Genomic DNA, 11,607 nt, shown 5'->3' on the forward strand with positions numbered 1-11,607 from the left:
TTCATGGCCTCATCTACTGTCACGACGAGGCCACACTTAGATTGGAGCAGCGACACTTTATATTCCATCTGGGTAGCCTCCAACCTGATGGACGTCGATTTAGAAACACAGAGAACCTACAGCATGATACAGGCCCTTCGGCCCACAAAGCTGTCCTGAACATGTCCTTACCTTAGAACTACCAAGGCTTACCCATAGCCCTCTATTTTTCTAAGCTCCATGTATCCATCCAGTAGTCTCTTAAAAGACCCTATCATTTCCACTTAAAAGACCCTATTGTTTCTAGTAATAACTTCCCCATCCCCCCACCATTCCAATTTGCCTCTCTCACCTCATCTCCTTACCTGCCTGTCATTTCCATCTGGTGCTCCTACCCCTTTTCTTTCTTCCATGGTCTTCTGCCCTCTCCTATCAGATTCCCCCTTCTCCAGTGCTTTCACCAATCAACTTCCCAGCTCTTTACTCCACCCCTCCCAGTCACACCTATCACCTTGTTGCTCCTCCTCCCCTCCCCCACCTAACAGATTACTTATCTTCTTTTGCCAGTCCAGCTGAAGGGTCTCGGCTGGAAACATCCACTATACTCTTTTCCAAAGATTTGGGGGGTGGGGGTGTCTGTGTGTGTGTGTGAGTGCATGCGCGCGTGCGTGTTGCTTTGGATTTCCAGCATCGGCAGACTTTCCCGTGTTTATGATCTACTGCTGTGTGCTGTTGCTTGGTGCACGACAGATCCCTGGGGCCCTCTGCAATACAGCTCTAAATGGATTGCTTTGTACTCCTGAGATTAGGATAAAATTAACCATTAATAGGATTTTCAGCAGTGTGACACAATGAGCAGAATTTTGTTTCTAGAGGATGAGCTAACATCCTTTGCACTCAGCTCCTTAAAAATAACATGGAGTTTGCAAAGCCACAGAAAATCCTGTACAAAACAGAGAAGACTGGTGATGATAGTTTGGGATCCATCCTAAATCAACTATGAGCTTCCCCATTCAGAGGCCATGCATCACAAGTTCATTCAGCATTGTCCGTATTGCTTCAAATTTTCCCCTCTCACTTAAATACTAGAGACCATAACTTTTGGCATTTCCACCCTGGGATTAATATTCTATTTAAGCCTCTCAATTTTTAAACATTTCTATCAAGTTAACCTAAACCCTCCAAATCTCCAAGGATAACTGTCCAAGTTTGTCCAAACTCTCCTTTATAGCTAATACTCTCTAATCCCGGCAACATCCTGATGAGCCTCTCCTGCATCCGGTTGAAAGCCTCCATATCCTTCCTGTAAGGCAGCGACAGAATTGCAATACTCCAAATGTGGCACAACTAAATTTCTCTACAGCAGCAACATTACTTTGTAATTTTTTTTAACACTCAGCACATGACTGATGAAGGGAAGTTTGCTATGATGCTTTTGTTGCCAACTTATCTGCTCAGGTTACTACTTTCAGAGAGCTATGGACTTGCATATCATCACTTTCCATTTCATGCCACGGCAGAACATTAGTTGTACTCCCATTCTCTGCAGACTGCAAGTTTCACATCTTATCTCAAATTCCACGCACTGCCAGCTCCACAACAGCCCACGTCAGCCAAGCTATGCGTAGGTTGAAATCAGTAGTGGTGAACGTGGTGCACTGTGGGTTCTTCTGAACTGGTCTGTGGAGCGAAGCATCACTTTCTTCCATTTGGTCTGCAACTGCACTGCAAAAATCTTAATGACATTTTGTGGGCCAAATACCTTGAGTTAGCATTTCTCTTGGTGGGGAATGCAGTGCAGTAATCCAATGCTAAATTACTGGATTGTTGAAAAAAAAGAGTTTAGTTGCTGATGTAATCTGTCATCCTACCTCATGCAAACCAGGTTTGACCACAGACCACAAGACATGTTATTGTTGTGTAGTGCAGAAACAGGTCCTTTCACCCAGAGCCTATGTTGGTTATCACAAATCCATCTGCACTAATCCTATGATCCCTTCACCTCTGCTCAGAATCTCCTGCTCATCTACACGCTTAAAGGCAATTTTCAGAGGTGAACTGACCCTACCAACCTTCACATCTTTGGGATGTTGGAGGAAACCAATGTGGTCATAGAGGGAATGTGCAAATTCAACAGAGAGAGCAGCGGTGGTCAGGATAAAGCACAAAAGTAGAACTGAGAGGCAGCAGCTCAGTGACTCTTAAAAATCAGTCTGTGAAATTACCAAGCTAAACCTTTAAAAATGTGTTAACACTGACAGGCAGAAACATCTTTATCAGGCACTGCTGTGCTTCAATAATGTGGCTTGCCATTACCCACACAAGTGCCATTAGAGATAAGCAATTTATGCTTGCATTATCAGCAGCATCTTATCCCATAAACGAACATAGCAGAATGCAACAAAACATTTCCCTTTTCCAAATGGCATGATGGCACCCTCAGAGGGTTTCCAATTGGGATTAAAGACACAGCCATCTGCACCAGTGGAGAGCACAACACTGCACATTACCAGTGATAATGGGGAGACAAAAGATGCTCACTATGTTGGGAGGTCATATAGGAAAGGTTGTGTACAGAACGAGTACAGAAGAGCCTGGAACCAACTTGTTCTCTTTTCTCCCCCCATTTCAAGGCCAATATTTGTTAACCATCCTGACTTTCCCTCGAGGTCTATAGTAAAAATGTTCCCTCCGTACTGGTGGGTATGGGGTTCCGCAAGCATCATTGTTATAGGAGTAAAGAACAGCAAAGTACTTCCAGATCAGAATGTGAGAGAACGGTGGTGGTGTTCCCACTGAGCCACAACCTGCGTCTTCATAGCAGTTAAACCTTGTGGCAATGCATGCTGGCAATGGCACACCGCAGGGGTCCCCAACCTTTACGCCTTGGAGCCTCACTACTAACAGAGTGGTCTGCGGACCTCAAGTTGGGACCACCCCCCCACCCCCAACAAGCTAGAGTTTTCTGGTGGAGAGAAGAATTCATAGCATATTGGGCGGGGAACCATTCAGGCAGGTTGCTTTGCCCTGGATGAAATCAATCTCTTTGATGACTGCTGGCTCCAGAAGCCACTATTCATTTGAGTGCCGAGTGTAAGATTATCATCTTGACTTCTTCCTTGTAGCTGCTAGACAGGCTTGAGGAGCTAGGTGACTCACCACCATATCCAATCTCTGACTTGCCTTTCCATTTATTTTACTTGTCAATGGTAACTTCAACAATAATTTAATTGAAGGCAAGAGATGGTCAGAAGTTGAAAGGAGGGAATGGTCATTTTTAGGCATGACAAGGTAGATCTTGGATGCCACAGAAGTCCTAGCATGTTTAAGTTACTATAATCATTAGGCCTAGAAGCTTAAAACCCAGTTTATTTTCTTATTTAACAGCAAAGTGTTTGATGATGTTGCCATACCTCACCTTCAACAAACTTCCCATAAGTGAAACCAATCCTCGGAACTAAAGGAAATTATTCAACCTACCACAATTTCATCCAGACCCAAAGTCACTTGTAGGTGAGCTTCAGAGTGCAGATGGTACTTGCATCTATATGAACTCAGAGGTATTGCTGACTTGCTCAGTGAACCGAGAGGGGATGAGGTTTACATTCAATATTTGCTGCAGGTTCTCTGCCAACCCTCTTCCTGATGTACCACGTTCCTCTGTGATTTGGGATCCACTGTGAAATGCTAAGTGGTTGACAGTGTTTGTAGTTGAGCTCCAACACATCGGCACAGTCGTCAATTGATTGAGGAAAAAGATCTATGAAGCCTCTGATCTGGCAGAAGTATACCGGCAGTAGTGATACCTCACCCCCTCTTTGCGTCTTGAAACTGGGTCACCTGCAGCAGTCAGTGCAAGGCACTGGAAAGATACCACGGGAGTTGACTACAATTTCCAATGTTATCCTTAATCCTTAATATATTTAAGTCAGTGAATTCAATCAGGAGATGTCATTGTAGCAAATAATTCAATACATAACATAATCAATGCCACTTATGCTTTCTTCTTAAGCACCATCAGTGAAGCATCCAAACTGGTCGGTGGTGGCAGTGTGCTACAATGCTACAACCTGTCCCTACACATCCTCCCTTACCACCATTCCGGGCCCCGGACAGTCCTTCCAGGTGAGGCAACACTTCACCTGCTAGTCTGCTGGAGTTGTCTATTGCATCTGGTGCTCCCGGTGCGGCCTCCTCTACATCGGTGAGACCCGACGCAGATTGGGGGACCGCTTCGTCGAGCACCTCCGCTCCGTCCGTCACAATAGACAGGACCTCCCGGTTGCCACCCACTTCAACTCTGCCTCTCATTCCCATCTAGATATGTCCATACATGGCCTCCTCTTCTGCCATGATGAGGCCAAACTCAGGTTGGAGGAACAACACCTCATCTACCGTCTGGGTAGCCTCCAGCCTGGTGGTATGAACATTAAATTCTCCAATTTCCAGTAATTCCCTCCCCCTTCCCCTATCCCAGGTCCCTCTCTGCCTCTCTCCCCTTTCAACTTTCTGCTTCTTTACAGTTCTTTCATGCTTATCCCCTCCCCCTTTTATCTTTCCTCTGATTGGTTTTCCACCTGGCGCCTCCAGGCCCTCCCCCCTCCCCTATCTCTATTGTAGTGAGAGGCTTCGGTCCTCTCTCCCCCCCTCCCCCATTCCTGATGAAGGGTCTCGGCCCGAAACGTTGGCTACTCTTTTCTCACGGATGCTGCCTGACCTGCTGAGTTCTTCCAGCCTTGTGTACGTATTCTTAGATCCACAGCATCTGCAGTTGTATTTTTGTGTTTTGCTACAATGGGATCCTTCTCTACAGAACCTCTGCAGCCCCCAGCATGTACTTCTGCACCCTGGAATGTGCCAGTCACAACAATACTTCATGGGCATCTCCTCCAGTCTTCACAAAACCCTACACATTCCATTTGACTAGATACTTCCATCTATCAGACCACATAGCAGCATATTTTAGTATGCAACAACCAAACATTCCCAAAGTTACAGTACCATGATAGGTTGTCAAGAATAACGCTGTAATCATTCGCATTTCTTCCAGGTTTTGATTATGAGGCAATTTATAGCTGTTAATTAACAAGGCGACGGATAGAAGAGCTAGCAATTCTAAGCCCCAAAATCCCCATTCCCCACATGAGACAGCTGTAGCACTCTGCAAACTTGATGAGAATGTGGCAGGACTTGGAGCAAAGTTACCCCAACAAATATTGTTTTCCTATCTTCCCCCTCTGTGTATTTTCAACACTACCTTCCAACCCAAGGAATATAACTGGCCTTGAAAACATAACACTACTCTCTGTGCAGGACTCATCCCAAGGGCTGCCTTTGAAACCCAACTGCTCAAGCAGTTTCTTTTTTCCCTTGAAAAATAATGTCCCTTAGTGCTTCCAATTTTACTGTTTGTTCACTAATTGCAGAATTACTTCTTTAAAAAAGTAGGCGACAGTGTAAAATATAAGCATCTTTTGGGGGTAACAAAGAATGACTGCTGCTAACGCACAGACAAATTCAGCTGCTTGGTGCTTCAGTCTCTTGTTAATCTAACCCACAGGACCTGGGCAAAATAACTTACTGAGCCTCCAGTTAAGTTTTTCTTTGCCATTTTAGCTCATAGCCATGATGCTCTCACAGATCATGTGAGAAAAGAACACAATAACATAACCCTGATATAATTTTTACTCATTTTCTTCCCGTTACTTTTAAACCTTTCTAATCCTTGTCACCAATTGGATCAAGGCAGAGACTAGTACTGCTAAATTCCTAACGGATACAGGAGATCAAAGCCGTGGGTTTATTCTAATTCTACTAGAGAGGAACTTGATACATTTGGAGTTTACTGATTACACTTAATGGCCTGGCACTACAACCAAGTATATTCTTGTCAGTGCTATGCTCGCTTTTGTATTTGACAAATCCTTATCAGGAGGAAGCTTGTCTGAATCTGAAACATGAAACAACTGTGCTGCAAAGACTACAAAACTTCTTATGCAGCTAGCAGGAAGCTACAAATACATCCATTTCGATGATTTAACATTCATTTCTGGGCTTAGCTTTTCATCAGACTGCTGCACAGATTGATTTTTTTTTGCGAAAATAAACTTGGGCCAAATACAACAGAACCGCCATCATCACCAATCAATGAGACAAGCCTGCAGCCGATACTCCAGTTTCGAAAACACCAGTGACCTGATTTTGCATTCGCTTTACACTCTTCTGATAAGCATTTTTATTTTAAAAATAACTCGCACTTCACTTTAGAACATATTCAAATGCAAGTATCTTACTTTCTTGTATCAAAGGCAAAATTCTTGAATAAATGTAAGATAGAAAATCTTGTCATTCCATATCCAAATGGCATGTATTTTATGTCAGTGAAACTGGCAGCAAGACCTGATCACGGACAGGACATAACACTACGGTATAGGATCAGGACCTTTAACCCACAATAATGAAATGCCTAACTAACTTAATTAATTCTGCCTGCACAACGTGCATAGCCTTCCACTCGCTATGTATTCATGTGCCTAAGAGCCTCTTAAATGCCTCTAATCATATTGTCTTCCACTACTACCCCTTGTAGCATATTCCAGGCACCCCCCATTGTGTGAAAATGCACCCCATTCATCTCATTTGAATTACCCCCTCACATATCAAACTCACGTTCTCTCGTATTTGACATTCAACCTTGCAGGACAAAGATACTGGCTATCTATAGATCTTATAAAGTTCTACCAGTTCTTTCCTTTAGCCTCTGCTACTCCAGAGAAAACCAAGTTTGTCCAAGTTCTTCCCCAATGTCATCTAATCCAGGCAGCACTCTGGTAACTTTTTTCTGCACCCTCTCCAAAGCCTCCACATCCTATAACGGCGAGACCAGAATTAAGTGCAATACTCTAGATGTGCCCTAATGTTTTATAAAGCTGCAACACATCTTCCCGACCCCTGAACTCAATGCCTCAACTAATAAAGGCACGCGTGCATTATGCCTTCTTGCCACCCCATCACCTTGTGCAGCCACATACAAGGAACTATGGACAGGACCTCAATAGCCCTCTGCACATCAACACTATTAAGGGTCTTGCCATTAATAGTGCTCTGTTTCATTTGCATTTGCACCACCTCATGTTTGCCCAGGTTAAACTCGATTTGTTATTTCGCAACTCATTTCTGCAGTTGATCTATAATCCTGTTGTACCTTTTGGCAAACTGCTACACTCTCAGAATGAGACACCAATGAACAGAAGAAATATATAAGAAACAAATTAATTTTATGAATTTCATTGATCAAGGGATTAGTCAGTGGATTTGCATTCATCCCCTTATAAAACAGCAACCAAAATTATGACAAGGCGGAAAATTGCTAAGCATACATCAGACTTCTTACACACTTGGCTGGAATATCCAGGCGCAATCCACTGCTGGGGTCTCTGCCTTTCATCTTGGCCTCTCCTAAATCCCAGCCAAAACCAGACTTGCACTTTTCTGGACTGGAGCAGTGAACTGCAGCGCATCATGGAATGTGCACTGAAAAGGTTGATGGTTAACAGGTATAGCACACCACATATTTTAAATAATGCTAGTGAGTCATAACTTTAAGCTGTTTTCCCACCCAAGAACGCAGTTATGGACTTTTGCAAGTTTAAAGTAACAGTGCACTGGCCTGTTTCTCCTGAACTCGAAGTCATAAGAAATAAAGAGGCAAGCTTCTACCTCATCTTTAAAACCTCACCAATGGTAATGGAAACTACACAATATAGTGTTCTCTCAGCCAACAGACCAAGACCAAACAAGCTTGCACCAGAGCATGACAAACTTACCAAGTGCTCCGCAGCCAATTTAATCACTCTCCCTTTTCTCGGTACCAATATGCATCAAGTCCTACTCAGTTTTAGTGGCAAATAGAAACTAATATCTCAGATTCAGAATAATAGATTTAAGTGCAAGCTCATTTTGTTCAGTGCACAAATATTACACAGGATCCAGGTAAATCTGTTTTTATAGTGTCAGATGTTTCCCATATTTGCTCCTGGCTCATGTTCTGTGCTCTTCAATGAAGGGTTATTGAGGGAATCCACATAATAGGACACAATAGCTGCAATGCCTGAGAGATTACAGCTGAGTCCTCCCACTAGAAAAATGCTCCTCACTTATTCAAGTTGATTGCCAGGTCAACCCTCAGCCTGGCAGACATCAAGAATCCAACAGTGTGGAAGGCTGTCTGGACTCGCGCACTAGCACTACATTACTTCTGTTGATGCTTTAATTCCCTGCACAACACCAGTGTTTCCAATAAATCTGGTTGTAATGTACATTGGCTATGATTCATGCACCAGTGCAGAACTTGCACAAATTGGTCCTTCTATTACTTTAATCTAGCCCTTTCAGACTCCAAAAAATAATATGCAATAAAGGCATAAAAATATTAGACTAGAAATTATTGTTACCCATTTTAGCAAACAAATGCTATATTTGCATCCATATACTAACAGATGTGTTCAATCATTTAAAAAAAATACTATAGAAAAATAGGCTGAATAATCATCCTGCAAATGCTCCGCACATTTTACTGCCAGCATTAACACCAAAAATTTCCAGGTTTTTGTTAGAAATCTCAGATTTTTCTGCTTTACCAATAGTCTCTAAAGCTGCCCTGAGCATTTCACTACAGAATGATTAATGACCACCTTCCTCACTGTGGAAGATTTTAAAAACAGCAAATAAACAAAACACAGGCCATAATGTTACACTATGTGGGGTTCTTTAGAACAACCTCATTAAAAATTAATTGAAAGGAAAGGTCAACATTTCTTAATTACATTTGATTTTAATTATTGATATGAATCATTTTCAATCCACATTAGAATAACAGATGCCTCAGGTTACCTTTCATAGTATATTATTTTTAAAATGGGAAGAGACAAAATGATGCCAAAATATCTAGTGGGGTGATTAAAATTGTGGGCTGATGCACATCTGAATACCATCAATCTCAGTTGAGTTATGCATCTTCCCAGAAAGCCTATAATTTATGTGGAGAACCATATATCTACTGGCTTAGTCTGACAGCACTGTAGGAAAGGTGGCTCCGTTTAGTCACGTGAGTCCTAAATACTTGCATTGTTAACACGGAGCTTCAAGAATCTTACACTGTTCTTCAATGGTGTGAGAACCAAGTTCCACCAGCTTTATAAGGTGCCTGGGTGGAAGTAAAAATATAATTACTTTTCTTTGACATAATCCAAATTAACGTAAACCACATTCGAAGTAGTGGTAAAATACTGTTAACTTCCCTAAAATGACTCTCTTCTTGCTGCTCAGAAAACACTGTCTTTTGTTGGTTTGCATCTCTCCCTACATAGTTAAAAACAATCTGATCCAGGTACAATTTACTGAAGCATTACAAAAATTCAGCTCAAGAAATCAAGTTACATTAGATCAAATGGGCAATACAATTAATCTTACAGGTGCTTGTAAGAAAATGGGATTTGCAAGTGCATGAAGCTTTATTGAGATTGGCAATTAGTACAAATAATTCCTTTAGTATTCCTTGGAGTATCATTAAAAAAATCACAGCCTTCTCATTTGTGCATAGGACAAGTACCTGAATTTTCAATGCACAAATTCGTTTCTTTTGTAAAAAGCATTGAGATTCCCGCTGAGTTTATATGGCCCTGCTTATAAATAAGTAATGGCCTCGCATTACGAAAATGAATTAAAATTCCCTTAAATTTTTAATAAGATTAATTTAAATTTATAAATTAACATCAATTTTGGTCTCAGGGCTGGCCCTGTTCAAGTGCAGTTACTAAGCTAACGCCACCCCAAGTTCAGCTAAATCAGTTCGATAGCTGTACACACACTGAAGAAGGGACACGGTTAGTCTCTCGGCCAAATGAACCACTCGCAAAATCCTCCAGCCAGACTGGAACCGTAACAGGCACTCATACAGTCACAGAAAAGGAGAATTTTTGCTTGATACATCAATGTGACTGATTATATAGTGTGATTTGTTACCAAAAAATGAATAAATAACACAAAGACAAAGTGAGCTGTACAACACAGGTTGCAATATGCATGGTTCAAAAGCTGGCCTTTTGTAGAGAACCTCGATGTTTTCAAGATAAAGAGCTAGACGGAAACAGAACTTTAAACGAGAAGTGTTGCCATTGTTTCAGTTCTAAGGTTACTGCTGACTAGACAGTTTAGTATCTCAGTCGACTACAGCTACAGAACTGAGTGGGTAATTGTCCACAGCTTTACGTGTGGCTATAATTCACACTGCAAACTGGATATCGTGCTTACCACAGACCCGAAATTTGTTAGAGAAACGCCCTTCGAAAATGCATTCAGAGATAAAACTCACCTTCCACTCGGGATGTCGTCTTTACCGTGCAGTTTTTGGTAACGTTTCTCCAGATAAAATGGAACACAGGCGTCCAACACACAAAACCCTCAACCGATATTTCACTTTTCCTTTCTCTCGTTCATCCAGTCCTCCTCGGCACGTGAGACTCCAGTTTAATTGTCGCCTCTGCTGTTCAGTCAGGAAGCTGTCTGTGCATATCCAGGCTGTTTACAGTCACACGCCGCCTACCACGCCTCACAGCCTCGGCTTTCCCTTCGCCAACACACAACCCCCTGCAGCTACCACCGCCAGTGTGATATTACCGCCTTCTCACGGATTGATGCGCCGCTCTGATGGAATACAATGAGGCAAGGGAGGTCCCTAGTGGTAGTAAGGACTCCCTCATATCAGGCAAAAGCGTCCGCGGCTGGCGAGCTAGAATGTGCATCAGATCCGTAAATACATAATAATTCGATTGGTAGCCGGCATCATCATCTCCCGTACCGTCCAACATATGCTTCATTGAATGTGACGACTAGCGCCGTTCTTTGTTGAAATTTTCAGTGACGATATTCGGTATTAGTTTGATTATGGTTAGTGATTGATAAACCGTAACACGTGCGTTGGGTAATAGGAAGAGAAGCTGGATACCAATTACTGTATATACTTGAAGAAACGTGATAGGAACAGTACACATAAGAATGAAAATAAGGGTTGTTCATTACGTCTCACCCACTATTTCAGAATCACAATTGAAAAAAGCTCTCAGAAATGTATCATATCTTACATCTCATCAAAAATCCCCTGTTGATAATTGAAATGAATTGTAACAGTAATTATGAGAAGTGACTGGGTATTACAGATGTTCTCAATTGCACATCAACCTTGAATTTATAAAGAACCATCGTAGGATTTCAGAAAATTATCCGAGTAAATGCAAGTAATATTTTACTTGAACATCAGAAATTATTTTTAAAAAATTAGAAAATGGTGGAGAAAGCCAGCAGATCAGGAAACATCTGTGGAAAAGGAAACAGTCAATATTTCATGTTTGGGAACCTTTATGGAGTCCTTTATTAAGGATGAGGTTTTGGGGTACTTGGAGGCACATGATAAAACAGGTGGAAGTCAAGAGGATTTCATTAAGGAGAAATCTTGCCTGACAAATCTGTTGGAATACTTTGAGGAAATAATTGGCAGGATAGACAAATGAGAGTCAGCGGAGTTATGAAGCTTATAAAGTTTATAAGTAGACTATCGAATGTGTTGTACCA

At 42.0% G+C, this 11,607-nt stretch overlaps 1 protein-coding gene across 1 annotated transcript in view; it reads right to left on the bottom strand.

Moving 5' to 3' along the window:
* LOC140741871 (FERM domain-containing protein 4B-like) overlaps positions 1-10,617 on the bottom strand; it is a 316,280-nt gene extending 305,663 nt beyond the window's left edge. Inside the window, exon 1 of the mRNA XM_073072369.1 lies at positions 10,352-10,617. The gene's annotated coding sequence lies outside the window, so the exon portion shown is untranslated. The remainder of the gene's footprint in view (positions 1-10,351) is intronic.
* Positions 10,618-11,607: the final 990 nt, after the last annotated feature.

The sequence above is a fragment of the Hemitrygon akajei genome, chromosome 19 (genome assembly GCF_048418815.1).
Source record: "Hemitrygon akajei chromosome 19, sHemAka1.3, whole genome shotgun sequence".
Taxonomy (NCBI): domain Eukaryota; kingdom Metazoa; phylum Chordata; class Chondrichthyes; order Myliobatiformes; family Dasyatidae; genus Hemitrygon; species Hemitrygon akajei.